This window comes from Chiloscyllium plagiosum, unplaced genomic scaffold, assembly GCF_037043375.1.
Source record: "Chiloscyllium plagiosum isolate Xiang-an unplaced genomic scaffold, Cpla_swu_hap1 HiC_scaffold_4, whole genome shotgun sequence".
Classification (NCBI taxonomy): Eukaryota; Metazoa; Chordata; class Chondrichthyes; order Orectolobiformes; family Hemiscylliidae; genus Chiloscyllium; species Chiloscyllium plagiosum.
In genome coordinates this window covers 144,783,678-144,802,930 of record NW_028270142.1, presented here as the reverse complement: position 1 = coordinate 144,802,930, position 19,253 = coordinate 144,783,678, and the positions used below count along the sequence as shown (strand labels likewise).

Genomic DNA, 19,253 nt, shown 5'->3' with positions numbered 1-19,253 from the left:
GGCCAAGGAAGGTAGGTTTGCAAACCCCATGGAAAATGTGTCTTCAATGGTGTGACACTCAGCCCCTGGCCCTTGCAGAGATGTTGTAACTTGTTGCAGCAGAAAACCATCTGCTCAGGGACTGACAGTGGCTTGAATGTTGAATTTGTCATTCAAGGGAGGACCAGTGAATGTTAAAAATAAAAGAGAAAAGAAAGTGTGTACTGGTGTGAAGTAGATTCTGGGCAGAAGGCAGTTTTGTTTTCGAAGCTTCTGGACTGGGACTGTTTTTGATTTTTTGCTGACTCTGGTTATTTTCCAGTTAATGACTTGTTGAAAGTCCTGAGAAAAGCACCCCAGTCTCTGAGAAATAAGTAGAAGTCTCCAGAGTTCTGTGGAAGCTGTTTGCATTGACTTTGGAATTCAAGCAGGATACACAGTCCTTCATGTCTGTAACTATTCATTGTCTAAGGATTTCATGAAGACCCGGTATTCATTATTGAAACAGTTAGCAAACTGGCAAATTATAATTATTTTATTTTCTTTTTTAACTTATCCCTTAACTCTGTAAGTCAGTATGTGAATGGGGCTTTGTGATCAAAGAAGATTGGACTTAGGTTGCCAATATTAATTAGATTGCTTTGTAGTTTAGCTGTGTTCTGCTAAAGTTGCATTACTAACAATAAATGGTTAATTTTTGTTTAAGGTATAAACTTGGGGTGCAAAATCCGTGGTTCATAATGGCTGATTAGGAACAACTGAGCAAGTTTGAAGATCGTTGAATGATTGAATTTCAGAGTGTTGCTCATCTAGTGATAGTGAGATTGGTTTGGTTTAGTTTGCTATCTCTGTTTTGTAACAGTATCCCTTCATAATAAGCAGGGTATTGTCTCTACCCAAACAGCCATACTTGCAAAAATCACAGCATCATGTTGAACATCATAAGTGATTCTCTATTGGACAATGTTTGCTGGATTATCCTAAATGTGTGAGGAATTGCACTGAGAACAAATTTTGGATTGTCAGCTGGGCTCACTATGTGGTGCACTCACATGTATTGGAATCTACATGTGTAAATACACGTGCCATGTTCTTTGCCAGCAGAAAGAGTATATACACACTGTGCCTGTTTCAACAAAATAGGTAACTGCCATTGGCTGGTTCCTTTCTTTGGGCAATTCACTGACCAATCAGAGTCAGCCTGCCTGGTTTAAAATTGGCAGTTAACTGTCAATCTGTGTTAATTCTCCAAGACAATGCTTCTACCAGTCAGCACTCTCCTCTTATGCAGAATAAATAGTGTTTTTTTTCCCCTTAAATTGGAATTCATGTTAAATGAACTGATGAATTCATGACAAAAATCTTTGACAACACAAGTCTTTGGCAATGCTCAAATATAGATAATTCATGATTTAATTGAAATCAGGTTAGGCAAGGAGCTGGAAGGTCTCCTCTTGTTCCTGTGTGCTTTCCGAGGATGGGGAACCAGTTATAATTTATACGGGATGGCGTGTATATACAGGAAGGAGAGAATTGGGGAAAAGGAGCTCTATCTGTCAGGCCAATGCTGATGGTCCAGTGCTCCCAAAAGAATTGAAACCTGACTCACCAAGACACACCCACTTTGAGCTTTCCTGTCTTTCATTCTTTCAGCTCTCCCAAAGGCCTGATGTTTCAAAACCTCTGGCCCATTTCCACCTCCATTTCCCCATCCATCAACTGCTTGTCCCTCCTGAATTTCGATCCTGCGTTGACAGTGATGTCATTTGCAAACTCTTTTTACACGGAAACCAAAGACAGGAACCACAACTGAACACCACATCCAGATCTGGCAGAGTTCCTCGATTCATTGTGCTCAATCACCAATCATCAGCTTTTCAATATGGAAGGAAAAATGTCAACAGACTTTCTCTCTCTTTCTCCGTCCTGACATGTGGGGCTGTCTTTCTTGTGAAATGGAGATTGAAGGGACATTTGTTATGAGATTAGAACAGGATTAGAGAAGGTAGACAAAGAAAATTTGCTTCAGCTATAATATACTGGGGTTAACATTGATTAACAACTGAACTGGACTCACCACACAAACACACTGGCTACAAGAGCAGGTCAGAGGCTAAGAATACTGCAGCGGGTAACTCACCTCCTGACTCCCCAAAGCCTGTCCACTACCTACAAGGCACAAGTCAGGAGGGCGATGGAATTCTCCCCACTTGCCTGGATGGGAACAGCACCAACAACACTCAGGAAGCTTGACACCATCCTCGACAAAGCAGTCCCCGCTTGATTGGCATCACATCCACAAACACTCACTCCCTCCACCACGGACACTCAGTAGCAGCAGTGTGTACCATCTACAAGACGCACTGTAGAAATTCACCAAAGATCCTCAGACAGCACCTTCCAATCCCATGACCACTTCCATCGAGAAGGACAAGGGCATCAGATACCGGGACCACCACCCCCTACAAGTTCCCCTCTGAGCCTCTCACCATCCTGACTTGAAAATACATTGCTGTTTCTTCAGTGTCGTTGAGTCAAAATCCTAGACTTCCCTCCCTAAGGGCATTGTGGGTCTACCTACAGCACACAGACTGCAGCGATTCAAGAGGGCAGCTCAGCAGCTGCAGTAATCCCAGTCTCTGACCTGCTCTTGTAGGTATTGTATCTGTATGGCTAGTCCAGGATTTCAACCCAGTGACATGAAATATTTCCAAGTCCTAGCTCAACACCATCCTCTATTTTGACAAATCATTGACAGTCATCCCTCCAGTGCCCTCAGGAAGTCTCAGAATGCTTTCTGTACACATTATTTTACAATTTCCTTTTCTCTGATGTATGGCTGGAAACAGATTTGCTGATGGTTAAGTTCTCAGAACCAGCAATATGGCTGCATCATCCACGTCCAGCTGATGTTGGTGGATGGATGAGTATGGAGACTAAGGAGAACTCTCTACTTCACCACTCACCACCCTGTTACTATCGCCATCTCCGCCCCCCCACCCGCACCCCACTCCACTGCTTCCCGCTCTTCCCAAAACAGTGGCATTGGGATTGTCCACATCAATTTGAAAGAGCAGATGAGGACTTTGGTCTAAAGTCTCACCCACCAGCATTGCAGGGACTCCCTTCTGCCCCCATCCTGGCACTGGGAGTGTCCGGCTACAGACTCAAGCGAGTGTGGTGGTTAACTTGTCGGTTTGGACTGGGATGGGAGGATGACATGAGTAGGATGTAACACCCCCATTTTTAAGTCCAGGGACGATATGAATCAGACAAGACGATACTACAATGGATCTCGATTTGAAAACTCTCTTGCCACCTGCGTCCTTTTCCGCTTGCTCCTCAGATTTAAGCATGATTAATAAAATAAATGAACAATTCTATCCGCTGAACAATGACCAAGGGACAATCGCAGGAGTGTTAAAGTCTCTTTTCAGAATTTATTTTTTGATTGAACACTGTTTTTTTTTCCAACGCAGCACTTCATTCCACGTCACAGATCCCACATGCCAAACAAATGCCATCCCATGTGTGACTGCACAAGGAAAATAAAACATTCAATCAAAGAATTAATTGCTGGAAAGAGACGGAAAAGCCTCTCATAATTGTTTCACAATCATCGATCTGTGGATGAAGCAGTTTTTTGTTTAATTAGATCCCATTAAAATAGGGTTAGTCTATAAAAGTCATGTACCTTACTTACAAAACAGTTTTCATCATAATACTGGTTAGGTTGTTCTACAGCACTTCATTTCTGTTGTTGCAAAACAGTGGGTTTTATTTCAATTTAATTATCTTATTTTTCTGCAGTCAATTTTGGTAAATTTTTGCATTCAGTGTTTTGGAAGCACAAAACGCTGTTCTATTTTTGATTGACTTTAAAGATTTAATAACAAGCAATCCAACTCAATTTAGAATGGATCAAATATCACTTTTCATTTGTTCCTAAGGTGTGGACTGGGCCAGCATTTAGTCCTCTTGAGAAGGTGGGGGTGAGCTGCCTTCTTGACATGCTGCACTCCATGTGCTGTAGGTAGACCCACAATGCCCTGAGGGAGGGAATTCCAGGATTTTGACCCAGTGACAGTGAAAGAACAGCGACATATTTCTGAGTCAGGATGGTGAGGAGCTTGGAGGGGAACTTGCAGGGAGTGGTGTTCCTATGTCCCATGATTTCTAGCATCTGCAGTCCTCACGTTTGCCTAGTGTTCCCCTTACCTGCTGCCATTGTCTGTCTAGGTGGAAGTGGTTTTGGGGGTTTGAAAGGTGCTGTCTGAGGATTTTTGGTGAATTTCTGCAGTGAATTTCTTGTGGATAGTACACACTGCTGCTACTGAGTGTCGGTGGTGGAGAGAGTGGATGCTGGTGGATGTGATGCCAATCAAGCGGGCTGCTTTGTCCAGGATGGTGTCCAGCTTCTTGAGTGTTGTTGGAGCTGCCCCCATCCAGGCAACTGGGAAGTATTCCATCAGTGTTGTAGAGAGACAGGAGAAACCAGGCTAACTGTCTCCTCATCAGAGAAGGCTCAGGGGAGATATGAAGAGTGAGTTCAAATTCATCGAGGGTTTTGATATAATTTGACACCGTGCAAGAGTTGTACATGTTGCTGGTGAGACCACATCTCAAGCACTGAGTACAATTTGGACAACCTTATTTATGAAATGGAGATAAAGTGTTGGAAGCAATTCATAAAATATTGACCAGACAGTCTGGATGTTGAAAATAAGTTCCCACGTGTAAGAGAGATTGGAAGGCAACACTATTTAAAAACAGATAGTCTGCCATTTAAAACAGAACTGAGGAGGCTGTTCTTTTTTTCTCTAAGAGCTGTGAATCTGTGGAACTTGCTTCTCCAGAAAGTGGCAGAGGTGGGGTCACTGAATGTTTTGGTACCTCTCTGTCAGGATCTCATCTGTTTCAATAAAATCACCTCTCATTTGGCTCAACGCCAGTAGGTACAGGCCAAACCTGCTCAACCATTCCTCATAAGATGACTTCTTCACCCCACGAATCAGTCGGGTCAAAGTTCGATGAATTGGTTCTAACACAGAGAGATTCTTGATGGACGTGGGAGCCAGATATGATCAAGGGTAGATTGAAATGAGGGATGTATGATGTGATCCGACTAGCCATTAACTTATTGAATGGTAGGGCAGGCTTGAGGGGCTGAATGGCCTTTTGCTATTCCTAAATCTGATGCTTGCATTGAGTAAACATGGACAGGTCACACAGAATTTATATGATTGCCAGAGGAGCCAGATGTGAGACAAGAACATGTTTTACACCATCAGCTGCTAAAATCAGGAAAATGTCACAATGTGGGACGCTGCTCTTGGACAGACAGCTCGTGGTGTTGGAAAGTGTTACAGAAAGGCCTTGTGAGAGGTCATTCGAGTTTTTCTGTTAGACGGTGTTCCCCATTCTGAGTTTGGACAGGTGTACCCTGGACCCACTATTACCTTTGCACAGTTTCTTCCTGTAACTCTGTCTTGGAGGACCCCAGTCCGAGGAGCAGCTGATGATAGGATGATATTGGAAATAACGAACAAAACGTCACAAGGGCCAATAAACTGTGAGGTGCCAGAAAATCAGACACCCCAGCTCCAGGAAGGTCTGAGGGACTGCCACACTGTTGGAGGGTCAGTGCTGAGGGAGGGCCGTGCTGTCAGAGGGTCAGTGCTGAAGGAGTGCCGCACTGTCGGAGGGTCAGTGCTGAGGGAGTGCCGCACTGTCGGAGGGTCAGTGCTGAGGGAGCGTGGCACTGTCGAAGGGTCAGTGCGGAGGGTCAGTGATGAGCGAGTGCCGCACTGTCGGAGGGTCAGTGCTGAGGGAGCGCCGCACTGTCGGAGGGTCAGTGCTGAGGGAGCGCCGCAGTGTCGGAGGGTCAGTGCTGAGGGAGTGGGCACTGTCGGAGGGTCAGTGCTGAGGGAGCGCCGCACTGTCAGAGGGTCAGTGCTGAGGGAGCGCCGCACTGTAGGAGGGTCAGTGCTGAGGGAGCGCCGCACTCTGACAGCAGCCTTTCAGTTTCTGTAATAAACCGCAGGCCCTAAACAGAATCTCAGTGGCTGCAAACTTTCCTGCCATCACTCTTAGAAGTGATTGTAAAGCTTTTCCTCAATGTCCCGACCAACATATATCTCTGAACTAACATCACTGTGAGTAAGCAGTTGATCTAATGATTAACATACTGTTGTGTGTGGGATCTCACAATGCAGAAATTAGTTACTGTCTTTATCACAATCTAACACTGAGCACTCTATGAGAAGTACCTCATCAACTGTCGAGGGCTTTGAGACACCCAGATGTCGTGAAAGATGGTACCGAAATGCCTATCGTTATGTATTTAAAATATCAATACCTAAAACTGAATGAGTGAAGGAAAACTAACATCCTGTCAGACAGGTCACTCTCAATATCAGATCTCAGAGCTGTCTGAGCTGAATATTGAGCCAGTGTCTCATACTCTGTTCATACACTTACAAATGACTGTGCCTCAAAAGAAATAATATTATTTTAACATACAGCCCTTCAAGCAACAAATATTTCGCCCACTGATACTTGTAGCTGCAGCGATTTATATTCCTCATTTTCTAAACTGTATTTCAGGAAGTGTTTAATCATTTCATGTGGAGCATTGTTAATATGTTTACCCAGCTGAAATGACCTGGCTTGGTTTTCCTGCAGTCTTTGTCAGAAATAGACTTTAGATGAGTTAAATTTGCAAACATTTGACTAAAGATCCTCAGTCAGCACTTTCCAAACCCACGACCACTTCCATCTAGAAGGACAAGGGCGGCAGATACATGGGAACCCCACCCCCTGCAAGTTCCCCTCCAAGCCCCTCACCATCCTGAGTTGGGAATATATTGTCGTTCCTTCAGTGTTGGTGTATCAGAATCCTGGAACTCCCCCCCCCTAAGGGCATTGTGGGTCTACCTACAGCACATGGACTGCAGCGGTTCAAGAAGGCAGTTCACCCCCACCTTCTCAGGGGGCAACTAGCAACGGGCAATAAATGACCACGTCCCATGAATGAATAAAAAAAACGATGTGCAGAGAGGGGAGGGACGGACAGGATGTCAGTTATTCTTCAGCAGGGCCAGCATTGAACCAATGGACCAAATTGCTCAAAATGACCTTTGCTTTCAGTGTAACTATTCTTTGATTTTATTCTGCTCCAAACAAAAGCTATTCCCTTCAGTTGGCAAATTTGAATGGAGTGTCAAATCCTTGTGTTGAATTCATGGATATTATAAATCATTTCCCACAGCAGCAGAGGGGACCGTGAAGGACCCTCCTTCACAACCTCACCCCTCATCTGGGCCACGGTGACCCCCAGCTTAATCCATCACCAGTCATCTCTCGCAGTCCTATGGTCCTCTTGGGGCCGTAGCGGTTTGGCCTATTAGATATTACAAAATAATTGGTTTATATTAAATGTTTCAGTTCAACAGGAAGTTGCCATTGACCCCCCCCCCCCCCCCAACCTCTGAGCTGTTCATGTAGCCACAATATTTTTCTGACTAGTCAGGTTCAGGATGTGTTAATGGGTATGCACCCCAGGGTGATGATAGTGGGGGATTCAGTGATGGTAACACCATTGAACATCAAGTGAAGGTGGTTGGATTGTACCTTATTGGAGATGGTCTTTGCCTGGCATTTGTGTAGCACCAATGTCACTCATCATTTGTCAGCCCAAACTTGGATACTGTCCAGATTGTTGCAATTGAACAGGGGCTGCTTCAGTATCGAAGGAGTTGCGTATGGTTCTGAGCATCGTGCAATCATTGGCAACCATCCCAGAGGACCTTGCAGGTGGTGGCAATCCCATGTATCTGCTGCTCTTGTCCTTTGAGACGGGTTTGGTTAGGAAGGCGCTGTCTGAGGATCTTTCGTCAGATGTTTACAATTTTAAATCATCCAAAACTGATTTTTAACAAAGACACCAGGAACATCAAGCCAGGTCATTTCAGCTGGATAAAAGTATTAACAACCGCACTACATAAAATGATTGAACACTTCACAAAATGCAATTGGGGAAAAAAGGAGAATGCACTACGGCTATGAGTATCAGTGGATGAAATATTTGTTACTTCAGCACTGACCCTCCGACAGTGTGGCACTCCCTCAGCACTGACCCTCCGACAGTGCGGCACTCCCTCAGCGCGGACCCTCCGACAGTGCGGCGCTCCCTCAGCACTGACCCTCCGACAGTGCGGCGCTCCCTCAGCACTGACCCTCCGACAGTGCGGCGCTCCCTCAGCACTGACCCTCCGACAGTGCGGCGCTCCCTCAGCACTGACCCTCCGACAGTGCGGCACTCCCTCAGCACTGACCCTCCGACAGTGCGGCACTCCCTCAGCACTGACCCTCCGACAGTGCAGCACTCCCTCAGCACTGACCCTCCGACAGTGCGGCAAACCCACAGCACTGACCCTCCGACAGTGCGGCACACCCTCAGCACTGACCCTCTGACACTGCGGCGCTCCCTCAGCACTGACCCTCCGACAGTACGGCACTCCCTCAGCACTGACCCTCCGACACTGCGGCACTCCCTCAGCACTGACCCTCCGACAGTGCGGCACTCCCTCAGCACTGACCCTCCGACAGTGCGGCGCTACCTCAGCACTGACCCTCCGACAGTGCCCACTCCCTCAGCACTGACCCTCCGACAGTGCGGCGCTCCCTCAGCACTGACCCTCCGACAGTGCGGCACTCCCACAGCACTGACCCTCCGACACTGCGGCGCTCCCTCAGCACTGACCCTCCGATAGTACAGCACTCCCTCAGCGCGGACCCTCCGACAGTGCGGCACTCCCTCAGCACTGACCCTCTGACAGTGCGGCACTCCCTCACCATTGACCCTCTGACAGTGCAGCACTCCCGCAGCGCGGACCCTCCGACAGTGCGGCACTCCCTCAGCACTGACCCTCCGACAGTGCGGCACACCCTCAGCACTGACCCTCTGACACTGCGGCGCTCCCTCAGCACTGACCCTCCGACAGTACGGCACTCCCTCAGCACTGACCCTCCGACAGTGCGGCACTCCCTCAGCACTGACCCTCTGACACTGCGGCGCTCCCTCAGCACTGACCCTCCGACAGTACGGCACTCCCTCAGCACTGACCCTCCGACACTGCGGCACTCCCTCAGCACTGACCCTCCGACAGTGCGGCACTCCCTCAGCACTGACCCTCCGACAGTGCAGCGCTCCCTCAGCACTGACCCACCGACAGTGCGGCGCTCCCTCAGCACTGACCCTCCGACAGTGCGGCGCTCCCTCAGCACTGACCCTCCGACACTGAGGCACTCCCTCAGCACTGACCCTGCTTCAGTGCGACACTCCATCAGCACTGACCCTCTGCACAGTGCGGCGCTCCCTCAGCACTGACCCTCCGACAGTGTGACACTCCCTCAGTATTGACCCTCCGACAGTGCGGCACTCCTTCAGCACTGACCATCCGACAGTGCCCACTCCCTCAGCACTGACCCTCCGACAGTGCGGCACTCCCTCAGCACTGACCCTTTGACACTGCGGCGCTCCCTCAGCACTGACCCTCCGACAGTGCCCACTCCCTCAGCACTGTTCCTCCGACAGTGCGGCGCTCCCTCAGCACCGACCCTCCGACAGTGCGGCACTCCCTCAGCACTGACCCTCCGACAGTGCGGCGCTCCCTCAGCACTGACCCTCTGACAGTGCAGCACTCCCTCAGCACCGACCCTCCGACAGTGCAGCGCTCCCTCAGCACTGACCCTCCGACAGTGCGGCACTCCCTCAGCACTGACCCTCCGACAGTGCAGCACTCCCTCAGCACTGACCCTCCGACAGTGCGACGCTCCCTCAGCACTAACCCTCTGACAGTGCGGCGCTCCCTCAGCACTGACCCTCCGACAGTGCCCACTCCCTCAGCACTGACCCTCCGACAGTGCAGCGCTCCCTCAGCACTGACCCTCCGACTGTGCGGCACTCCCACAGCACTGACCCTCCGACAGTGCGGCACTCCCTCACCATTGACCCTCTGACAGTGCAGCACTCCCGCAGCGCGGACCCTCCGACAGTCCGGCACTCCCTCAGCACTGACCCTCTGACAGTGCGGCACTCCCTCACCATTGACCCTCTGACAGTGCAGCACTCCCGCAGCGCGGACCCTCCGACAGTACGGCACTCCCTCAGCACTGACCCTCCGACACTGCGGCACTCCCTCAGCACTGACCCTCCGACAGTGCGGCACTCCCTCAGCACTGACCCTCCGACAGTGCAGCGCTCCCTCAGCACTGACCCACCGACAGTGCGGCGCTCCCTCAGCACTGACCCTCCGACAGTGCGGCGCTCCCTCAGCACTGACCCTCCAACACTGAGGCACCCCCTCAGCACTGACCCTGCTTCAGTGCGACACTCCATCAGCACTGACCCTCTGCACAGTGCGGCACTCCCTCAGCACTGACCCTCCGACAGTGTGACACTCCCTCAGTATTAAAACAAAACATGCAAATTATAAACTGTGATTTCTTTGAACGACCAAATCTGTAAGCTTGCCTTCATTGTTCAGAACCTTGAGTCTAGGAGTTGAGACATTATGTTGAGGTTGTACAGTATATTAGTGAGCCGTTTTCTGGAGGGCTGTGCACAGTTCTGCTCAACCCAGTTATAGCAAGGATATTATTAAGCTGGAGAGGGTTCAGAAAAGACTTACCACGACATTGCTGGGAATAAAGGGAATTGAGTTATAAAGATAGGCTGGATAGACTGGGACCTCTTTCCCTGGAGCGTAGGAGGTTTATAAAACCATCATAGATAAGGTGATTAACACATGTCTTTTCCCGAGAGTGGGGGATATCAAGACTAGTGGCACATTTGTAAGTTTAAAAGACATTTGGATAAGTTCATGAGTAGGAAAGGTTTGGAGGGATATAGGGCATGTTTGACTCTATGACTACATGATTCTATGACTATATGACTGTACAACTCTATGGCAATACAACTCAATGACTATACAACTCTATGACTGTGACTGTCTGACTGTACGATTCTATGACTGTACAACTCTATGATTATCTGATTTTATGACTCTATGACTCTAAAGCCCTATGACTCTATGACTATATGACTCTATGACTCTATGTCTGTACAGCTCTATGACTGTATGACTGTACGGCTCTATAACTGTATGACTGTACGGCTCTATAACTGTATGACTCTATGACTGTACGACCCTATGACTGTACGGCTCTATGACTGTATGACTCTATGACTGTATGGCTCTATGATTCTATGACTGTACGGTTCTATGACTATGGCTCTCTATGACTCTATGACTGTATGACTCTATGACTGTATGGCTCTATGACTGTACGACTCTATAACTGTACGGCTCTATGACTGTATGACTCTATGACTGTACGACTCTATGACTGTATGGCTCTATGACTGTACGGCTCTATGACTGTATGACTCTATGACTGTATGGCTCTATGACTGTACGGCTCTATGACTGTATGACTCTATGACTGTATGGCTCTATGACTCTATGACTGTTTGGCTCTATGACTGTACGGCTCTATGACTGTATGACTCTATGACTGTATGGCTCTATGACTCTATGACTGTATGGCTCTATGACTGTACGGCTCTATGACTGTATGGCTCTATGATTCTATGACTGTACGGCTCTATGACTACGGCTCTATGACTTTATGACTGTATGACTCTATGACTCGACGACTTTATGACTATACGCCCTATGACTGTATGACCCAAGACTCACGCACCGTCCTCTCCTGGGCCTGCTGCAATGTTCCGATGAAGCACAATGCAAGCTCAAGGACCAACCCTTCATTTTCCATTCAAGCACTCGACAGCCTCGTGATCTCAATACTGAATTCAATAAACTGCAAGTATGACCTCTGACTTCGAGCCTACTTACATCCCCTACTCTCCCCAGACTATGTATTGTAGGCTTCGGTCTCAAACTGGACCCATTTCTGCCTTTCCACGCCTTCATTGACTCCAAAAGAACATCTCTACCACTCCTTTACCATCACTCCCTCTGCCTTTTGCTCTGGGCCCCCTCATCATTTGTTCTACTTGCTCCTGCTCCCTCTCCGTCAACAGGACAAAAAACCCCACATTTTTCAGCCCCCTTCAGTTCCAAATAAGAATCATATTGGATTTGAAATGTTAATTCTTTTTCTGTGCTGCTAGACCTGGTGTGTTTCTCCAGTGTTCACTGTGTTTGTCTCAAATTTCCAGCATCTGCATTTTTGACTTTCTTTGAAGATTCTTAAGAGACTTGACAGGGGAGATGTGAAGTGGTTGTTTCTCCTTGTGGGAGAGTCTAGGACCAGAGGGAATAATCCCAGAACATGGGGCTGTCCATTTAAGATGAAGATGAGGAGGAATTTCTTCTCTCAGGCGGGAGTGAATCTGTGGAATTCTTTACCTCAGAGGGCTGTCGAGGCTGGGGCATTGAGTATAGTCAAGACTGAGAAGATTTTTAGTCAGGATGGGGAATTATGGGTTATGGGGAATAGGCAGGACAGTAGAGTTGAGGATTTCCAGGTCAACTACTCACTGTTTTGTCTCACATCACCCACACTTCATTTGCACCTCACTTTAAATTGATGCCCCTCTCGTTTTTTTTTACAAGTGGGAACGGCTTCTCCCCATCTGTCCAGACCACTCACAATTTTGGAAACCTCTATCAGATCTCCTCTCAGCTTCCTTCTCTCCAAGGAGAATATTCCTAACTTCTCCAATTGGTCCTCATCGTTACAGCTCCTCTACCCTGGAAACCTTCCAGTTCTGCACTTCGGATCTGCATTCTCTCCAATGCAATCACATTTCCCAGGAATAGAAATGTTATACTTTACGCCCACAGCTAATGTGGTTGACTGTTGCATACCCACTGGGCAATTAGGGAAGGGCAATCTATGCTGGCCCAGCCAGTGACACCTACATCCCTTGAATGAATAAAAAGACACCCTTTTTACCGTATTACATCTGCTCATATCATCCTTCTACACTTATTCGTTAAGCTGTGTCTTCAAGCGTTCCTTTCTTGGACAATGGTTTTGAATGATCTTGGGTGTCCTAATAAAAGATGGTCCATTGGCAGTGAGGTGGTTTGGGACCCTCTGATAACGTGATTGGGACAGAAAGCGAGGTCATCGACCTGAAATGTTAACCTTACCTCTCTCTCTCGGCAGGTGCTGGGTGACCCGGTGAGAATTGTCCGTCTTTGTTTCACGCAGCGAAAGCTGCTGGATGAATAATCAAGTCGCCTGCCTCTCCTCCACCGCGTGGAATGATCCTGAAATATAAATGAAACACAGTGGAAAAGCCCAGAGGGAGAGGCAGCCAGCTGAGACCCCGAGTTGTCGGAGTTTACATTTGAGATCTGAAGGAATTTCCAGTGGGAAAATTCCATCAATGTTGCACTTCAGTTTTGTGTTAAACCTGAAAGGAGCAGTTTAATAGAGACTGTACAATGCCCCATCGGAGCCATGCTCTTTGATAAAGAGATAACTGAGCAGTCTCACCTCCCAGCTCTCAGCCCATTGCCCTGTGGGTGCACAGCCTCCTGTACAGTTATTAATGAGAATCTCTTGCCTCTTCCACACTTCTCAGTGGTGTTCTGCCATTGTCCAAAACTCTTTGAGGGCAAGGAAGCCATAGGACAATAAGACGTATAACAGAAGTAGGCCATTCAGCCCATCAAATCTGCTTCATCGTTCAAAGATGTCATGATTAATCTGATGATCCTCAACTCTACTTTTCCCCATCACCCTCGATTCCCCTTCCTGATCAAAACCCTGTCTGTCTCAGCCTTGAATATACTCAATGCCCCAGCCTCAACAGCCCTCTGTGGGAAAGAATTCCACAGATTCACTCCCCTCGGAGAGAAGAAATTCCTCCTCATCTCCGTCTTAAATGGTCGGCCCCATATTCTGAAATTACGCCCTCTGGTCCTAGACTCCCCCACAAGGAGGTGGGTAAAAACAAGGGCTGCAGATGCTGGAAACCAGATTCTAGATTAGAGTGGTGCTGGAAAAGCACAGCAGGTCAGGCAGCATCCGAGGAGATATCTCTCCACCCTGCAGGCACTCTGCCTCTATTCCTGATGAAGGGCTTTTGCCCGAAACGTTGATTTTCCTGCTCCTTGGATGCTGCCTGACCTGCTGTGATCCCCCACAAGGAGAAACAACCTCTCCACATCTCCCCTGTCAAGTCCCCTAGGACTTGAACACACCAGATCATCAACTCCACACTCACAGGAATCCGATTCATGAGAGAAGAAGAAAAGGACAACCAACTCCCATTCCTAGACGTGATGGTACAGAGAACACCAGATGGAGAATTCACTACAAGAGTATACAGGAAAGCCACACACACAGACCAAGTCCTAAACTATGAAAGTAACCACCCCAACACACACAAACGAAGCTGCATCAGGACACTATTCAAAAGGGCCACAACACACTGCAGTACACCAGGACTGCAAAAAGAAGAAGAGGAACACCTATACAAGGTATTCGCCAAAAACGGATACCCACTCAACTTCATCAACAGATGCCTAAGGGAAAGACCATGGAACGAGGACATGCCACAACCAAAAGGACTAGCCACACTACCATACATCAGGAGCATCTCAGAACTGACAGCCAGACTACTGCGACCACTAGGACTCATAACAGCACACAAACCAACAGCCACGCTCGGACAACAACTCACCAGAACGAAGGACCCGATACCCAACATGAGCAAAACTAATGTAGTGTACAAAATCCCATGCAAGGACTGCACTAAACACTATATAGGACAAACAGGAAGACAGCTAACAATCCGCATACATGAACATCAACTAGCCACGAAACGACACGACCAGCTATCCTTAGTAGCCACACACGCAGACAACAAGCAACATGAATTCGACTGGGACAACACTACTATCATAGGGCAAGCCAGACAGAGAACAGCCAGGGAATTCCTAGAGGCATGGCATTCATCCACAAACTCCATTAACAAACACATCGACCTGGACCCAATATACCAACCACTACAGCGGACAGCTGAAACTGACAACCGGAAGCGGCAGGGACAGACCACTATAAACACTGGAGGAAACATCAAAGAAGCGCTTCGCAGGAGGCTCCCAAGCACTGATGATGTCGCCTAGCCAGGGGACGAAACGTTTGCAACAAAAACTTCCAGCTCGGCGAACAGAACCACAACAATCTTTTGTTTCAATGAGGTCCCCTCTCATTCTTCTAAACCCCAGTGAGTACAGGCCCAACCTACTCACCCTCTCCTCCATCCCCGCGATCAGCCGAGTGAACCCGCTCTGGACTGTCTCGAATGCCAGTTTATCTGTGCTTGGATCCGGGGCCCCAAAACCTGTTGACAGTATTCCAAACTGTGATCTAGCTAGTACCTTGTACAGTTTAGTAAAGCTTCCCCACTTTTATACTCCATTCCCTTTAAACTAAAGATCAACATTTTATCTGCTTTTCCGATTATCCAGTTAACCTGGATGCTGCTTTTTCTCGGTTCATGTTCTGGGATTCCCAAATCTTTTGGTTCTGTAGCTTTCTGCAGTCTTTCTACATTTTAATAACATTTAACTGTCAGCTAACCTGAGCCAGAATTTGGGAATTGGACCTGTGTTAGTGGTGTTACCTCAAAATGTAGACTAGCCAACCAAGCGAACTGCTCACTGTCTACATCCAGTCTTGGTTAACAGCAGAATGGTTAGTGTATACCTTCTAAACCAGGTTACTCAGTGGGTTAGCAGAGGGACCATCCGATGGAAAGGGTCATTGAACAGCAGTTGGTAACCTGTGCACCGTCTGTGTTGGAAATCACGGCTCCAGGCTGACTCCAATTTAACACGGATCACAGTAAGAGAACTATCCAGGCATGTTTGTCCAGCATTTCAAGTTCAAAAAGTTGTATAAGCAAGATCCAAAGATTGGATAAAGGGTTTTTATTAAGATGAAATATTCAAAGCTAATCTGGTTCTTTCCTGCTGCCTGCCCTCTGGATTATTAGTAGCCCAGTGGTCATGTCGCTGGGCTACTAATCCAAAACCCTAGGCTAATGTTCTGGGAACTGGGTTACAACCCTCTCATGGCAAATGGTGAAATTTGAATTCAATCTTTAAAACAATCTTTAAAACAATCTTTAAAACAATCTTTAAAACAAGAATGAAAAGCTAGTCTAATTGTGATGATTGTCACTTGTTGTAAAAACCATCCAGTTCAATAATACCCTTTATGGAGGGGAAACCTGCCATCCTTACCTGGTCTGACCTCCATGTGACTCCAGACCCACAGCAATGTGGGTGGCTCTTAATTACCCTGTGAAATGGCCCTGGTAAGTCACTCAGTTTTGGGTGTTTAGAGATGGGGAAGAATTGCCAGTGAGACCTACATTCCATGAATGAATAAAAGAAAACAGGTTGGAATGATTGCATGAGTCATCGAGTCATAGGGATGTACAGCACGGAAACAGACCCTTCGGTCCAACCCGTCCATGCCGACTAGATATCCCAACCTAATCTAGTCCCACCTGCCAGCACCCGGCCCATATCCCTCCAAACCCTTCCTATTCATATACCCATCCAAATGCCTCTTAAATGTTGCATTTGTACCAGCCTCCACCACATTCTCTGGCAGCTCATTCCACACACGTACCACCCTCTGTGTGAAAAAGTTGCCCCTTAGGTCTGTTTTAAATCTTTCCCCTCTCACCCTAAACCTATGCCCTCTAGTTCTGGACTCGCCCACCCCAGGGAAGAGACTTTATATGAATTTGTAAACCTCTATAAGGTCACCCTTCAGCCTCCGACACTCCAGGGAAAACAGCCCCAGCCTGTTCAGCCTCTCCCTGTAGCTCAGATCCTCCAACCCTGGCAACATCCTTGTAAACCTTTTCTGAACCCTTTCAAGTTTCACAACATCTTTCCGATAGGAAGGAGACCAGAATTGCACGCAATATTCCAACAGTGGCCTAACCAATGTCCTGTACAGCTGCAACATGACCTGCCAACCCCTGTACTCGATCCTCTGACCTATAAAGGACAGCATTCCAAACTCCGCCTTCTTTACTATGGGAAAACCCTGGGATCACGGAATGAGAGAGACCTGTATTTAATTATCCCCTTTTACAACAACCCGAGATGATTCACATCCAATGAGGTAGTTTTGAAAAGTGGTCGTTGTTGTAATGTAGGGAACCCAGCAGGCAACTTGAGCACAGGAAGATCCCAAACGGCAGCCTGATAATGACGAGATGAGTAACCTGCAGTATTACTGTCCCAATCTATTCATCAAAGGACATCACATCACATTCCTCTGCATTAACCTTTGTTTGCCACTTGTTGACCCACCACCACCACCCTCTGTCTTCTACCTTTGAGCCAATTCTGTATCCAAATAGCTAGTTCTCCCTGTATTCCATGAGATCTAACCTTGCTAATCAGTCTCCCATGGGGAACCTTGTCGAACGCCTTACTGAAGTCCATACAGATCACATCTCCTGCTCTGCCCTCATCAATCTTCTTTGTTACTTCCTCAAAAAACTCAATCAAGTTTGTGAGACATGATTTCCCATGCACAAAGCCATGTTGACAATCCCTAATCAGTCCTTGCCTTTCCAAATACATATACATCCTGTCCCTCAGGATTCCCTCCAACAACTTGCCCACCACCGATGTCAGGCTCACTGGTCTATAATTCCCTGGCTTGTCTTTACTGCCCTTCCTAAACAGTGGCGCCACGTTTGCCAACCTCTAGTCTTCCGGCACCTCACCTGTGACTATCGATGATACAAATATCACAGCAAGATATAGCCATGTCAAATGGTTTTGTTATAATCTAGAATGTTTTGCCTGAACAGGATGTCCTGATAAATGAGAAGAGAATTGTTTTCTCGCAGTGAGTGTTTGCAACCTGGAATTCACTGCCTCAGAGCATGACTTTCAAGAGGGAACTGGGTTATTATCTGAAAATGCTGAAGGTGCAGGCTTATGGGGACAAGGCAGGAGAGTGTCACGGAGTGGAATGCTCATTCAGACAGGACGGGTTGAACAGCCTCCTCCTGTTCTGTAACAATTCAATGATTCTGTGAAACTGGATCTAAATAATTAACAGCACACAGGAATGTAGAAAGATTCGTGGACCATCGTGTCAGCAGCTGGAGAACAAGGGCTATCTAGCTGATTCCCAATTTGTCTGTAGCCCTGTACTTATGGAATTTCAAGTGTAGAGTTAAGTGCTTTCTAAACGTAGTTAGAACAGGCAATGTTGCACATGTCTATCACTAATGGGAGGAATCATGGAAATGGGTAAAGAATCAGTGATTTACAGCCCATTCTGAACAACAGTCACTGTGTCACATCAAGGAGCCTGAGTAAAACTGGAATCAGAGGGCATCAGGGCAAACTCTTTGCTGGTTGGAGTCATACCTGGTACAGAGGAAGATGTATGTGGTTGTTGGAGGTCAGTCATCTCAGCTCCAGGACATCTCTGCAGGAGTTCCTCAGGGTAGTGTCCTAGGCCCAACCATCGTCAGCTGCTTCATCATAAAGTCAGAAGTGAGGATGTTCACTGATGATTGCACAATGCTCAGCACCATTCGCAACATCTCTAATACCGAAGATTATTCTGTACAGAATATAAAATACCTGTATGGCCCATTTTCCGAATGTTGTATAACGGAGTTCTGATGAATTTATACCAGACTTGAAATGTTAAATCTGTTTCTGCCTCCACAGATGCTGCTAGACCTGCTGAGTTTCTCCAGAATTCTCAGTGTTTGCCTGTGGATTAATAGTCCAGTGGCCTTGCTATTAAACCAGAGAGTGAGGAGCTTGGGGAATTCACTATCACAGAAAGCAATGAAGGCCAAAACGTTGTTTAATTTCAAGAAGCCTACAGTATTTGGGACTAAAGTGAGCAAAGGATTTTGGGGAAGAGTTGGAACAGGCTAAGGAATAGAGCTAACTCCTGCATCTGCATATCTGGAAAAAGATTCTCACACCTTATATTTTCTGCAGCCTGTGGACCCTTTGACTGAGGTGAAAGTTTGGTACAGTTCATTGCTGGAACCAGTCTTTTAACTGGGAGACTATTACACTATAGCTTCCACATGGTTCTGACTGACTAGGAGACTCTTTGGCTCTCACTGCCGAAATATCAGAAGTATTTGTAAGGTGCAAATCTACTGAATAGTGAAAGTGCCTTCCTAAAGTGGGTTTCGAGCCTGGAATGAGTTC

The 19,253-nt window shown here is 47.3% G+C and overlaps 1 long non-coding RNA gene across 1 annotated transcript in view; it reads right to left on the bottom strand.

The window, feature by feature from the left end:
* LOC148150497 (uncharacterized) overlaps positions 1 to 18,482 on the bottom strand; it is a 28,579-nt gene extending 10,097 nt beyond the window's left edge. Inside the window, exons 1-2 of the long non-coding RNA XR_015756872.1 lie at positions 18,444 to 18,482; positions 13,170 to 13,289 (exon numbers count right to left, since the gene is read on the bottom strand). This is a non-coding gene — a long non-coding RNA (uncharacterized LOC148150497). The remainder of the gene's footprint in view (positions 1 to 13,169; positions 13,290 to 18,443) is intronic.
* Between the last annotated feature and the right edge of the window lie 771 nt (positions 18,483 to 19,253).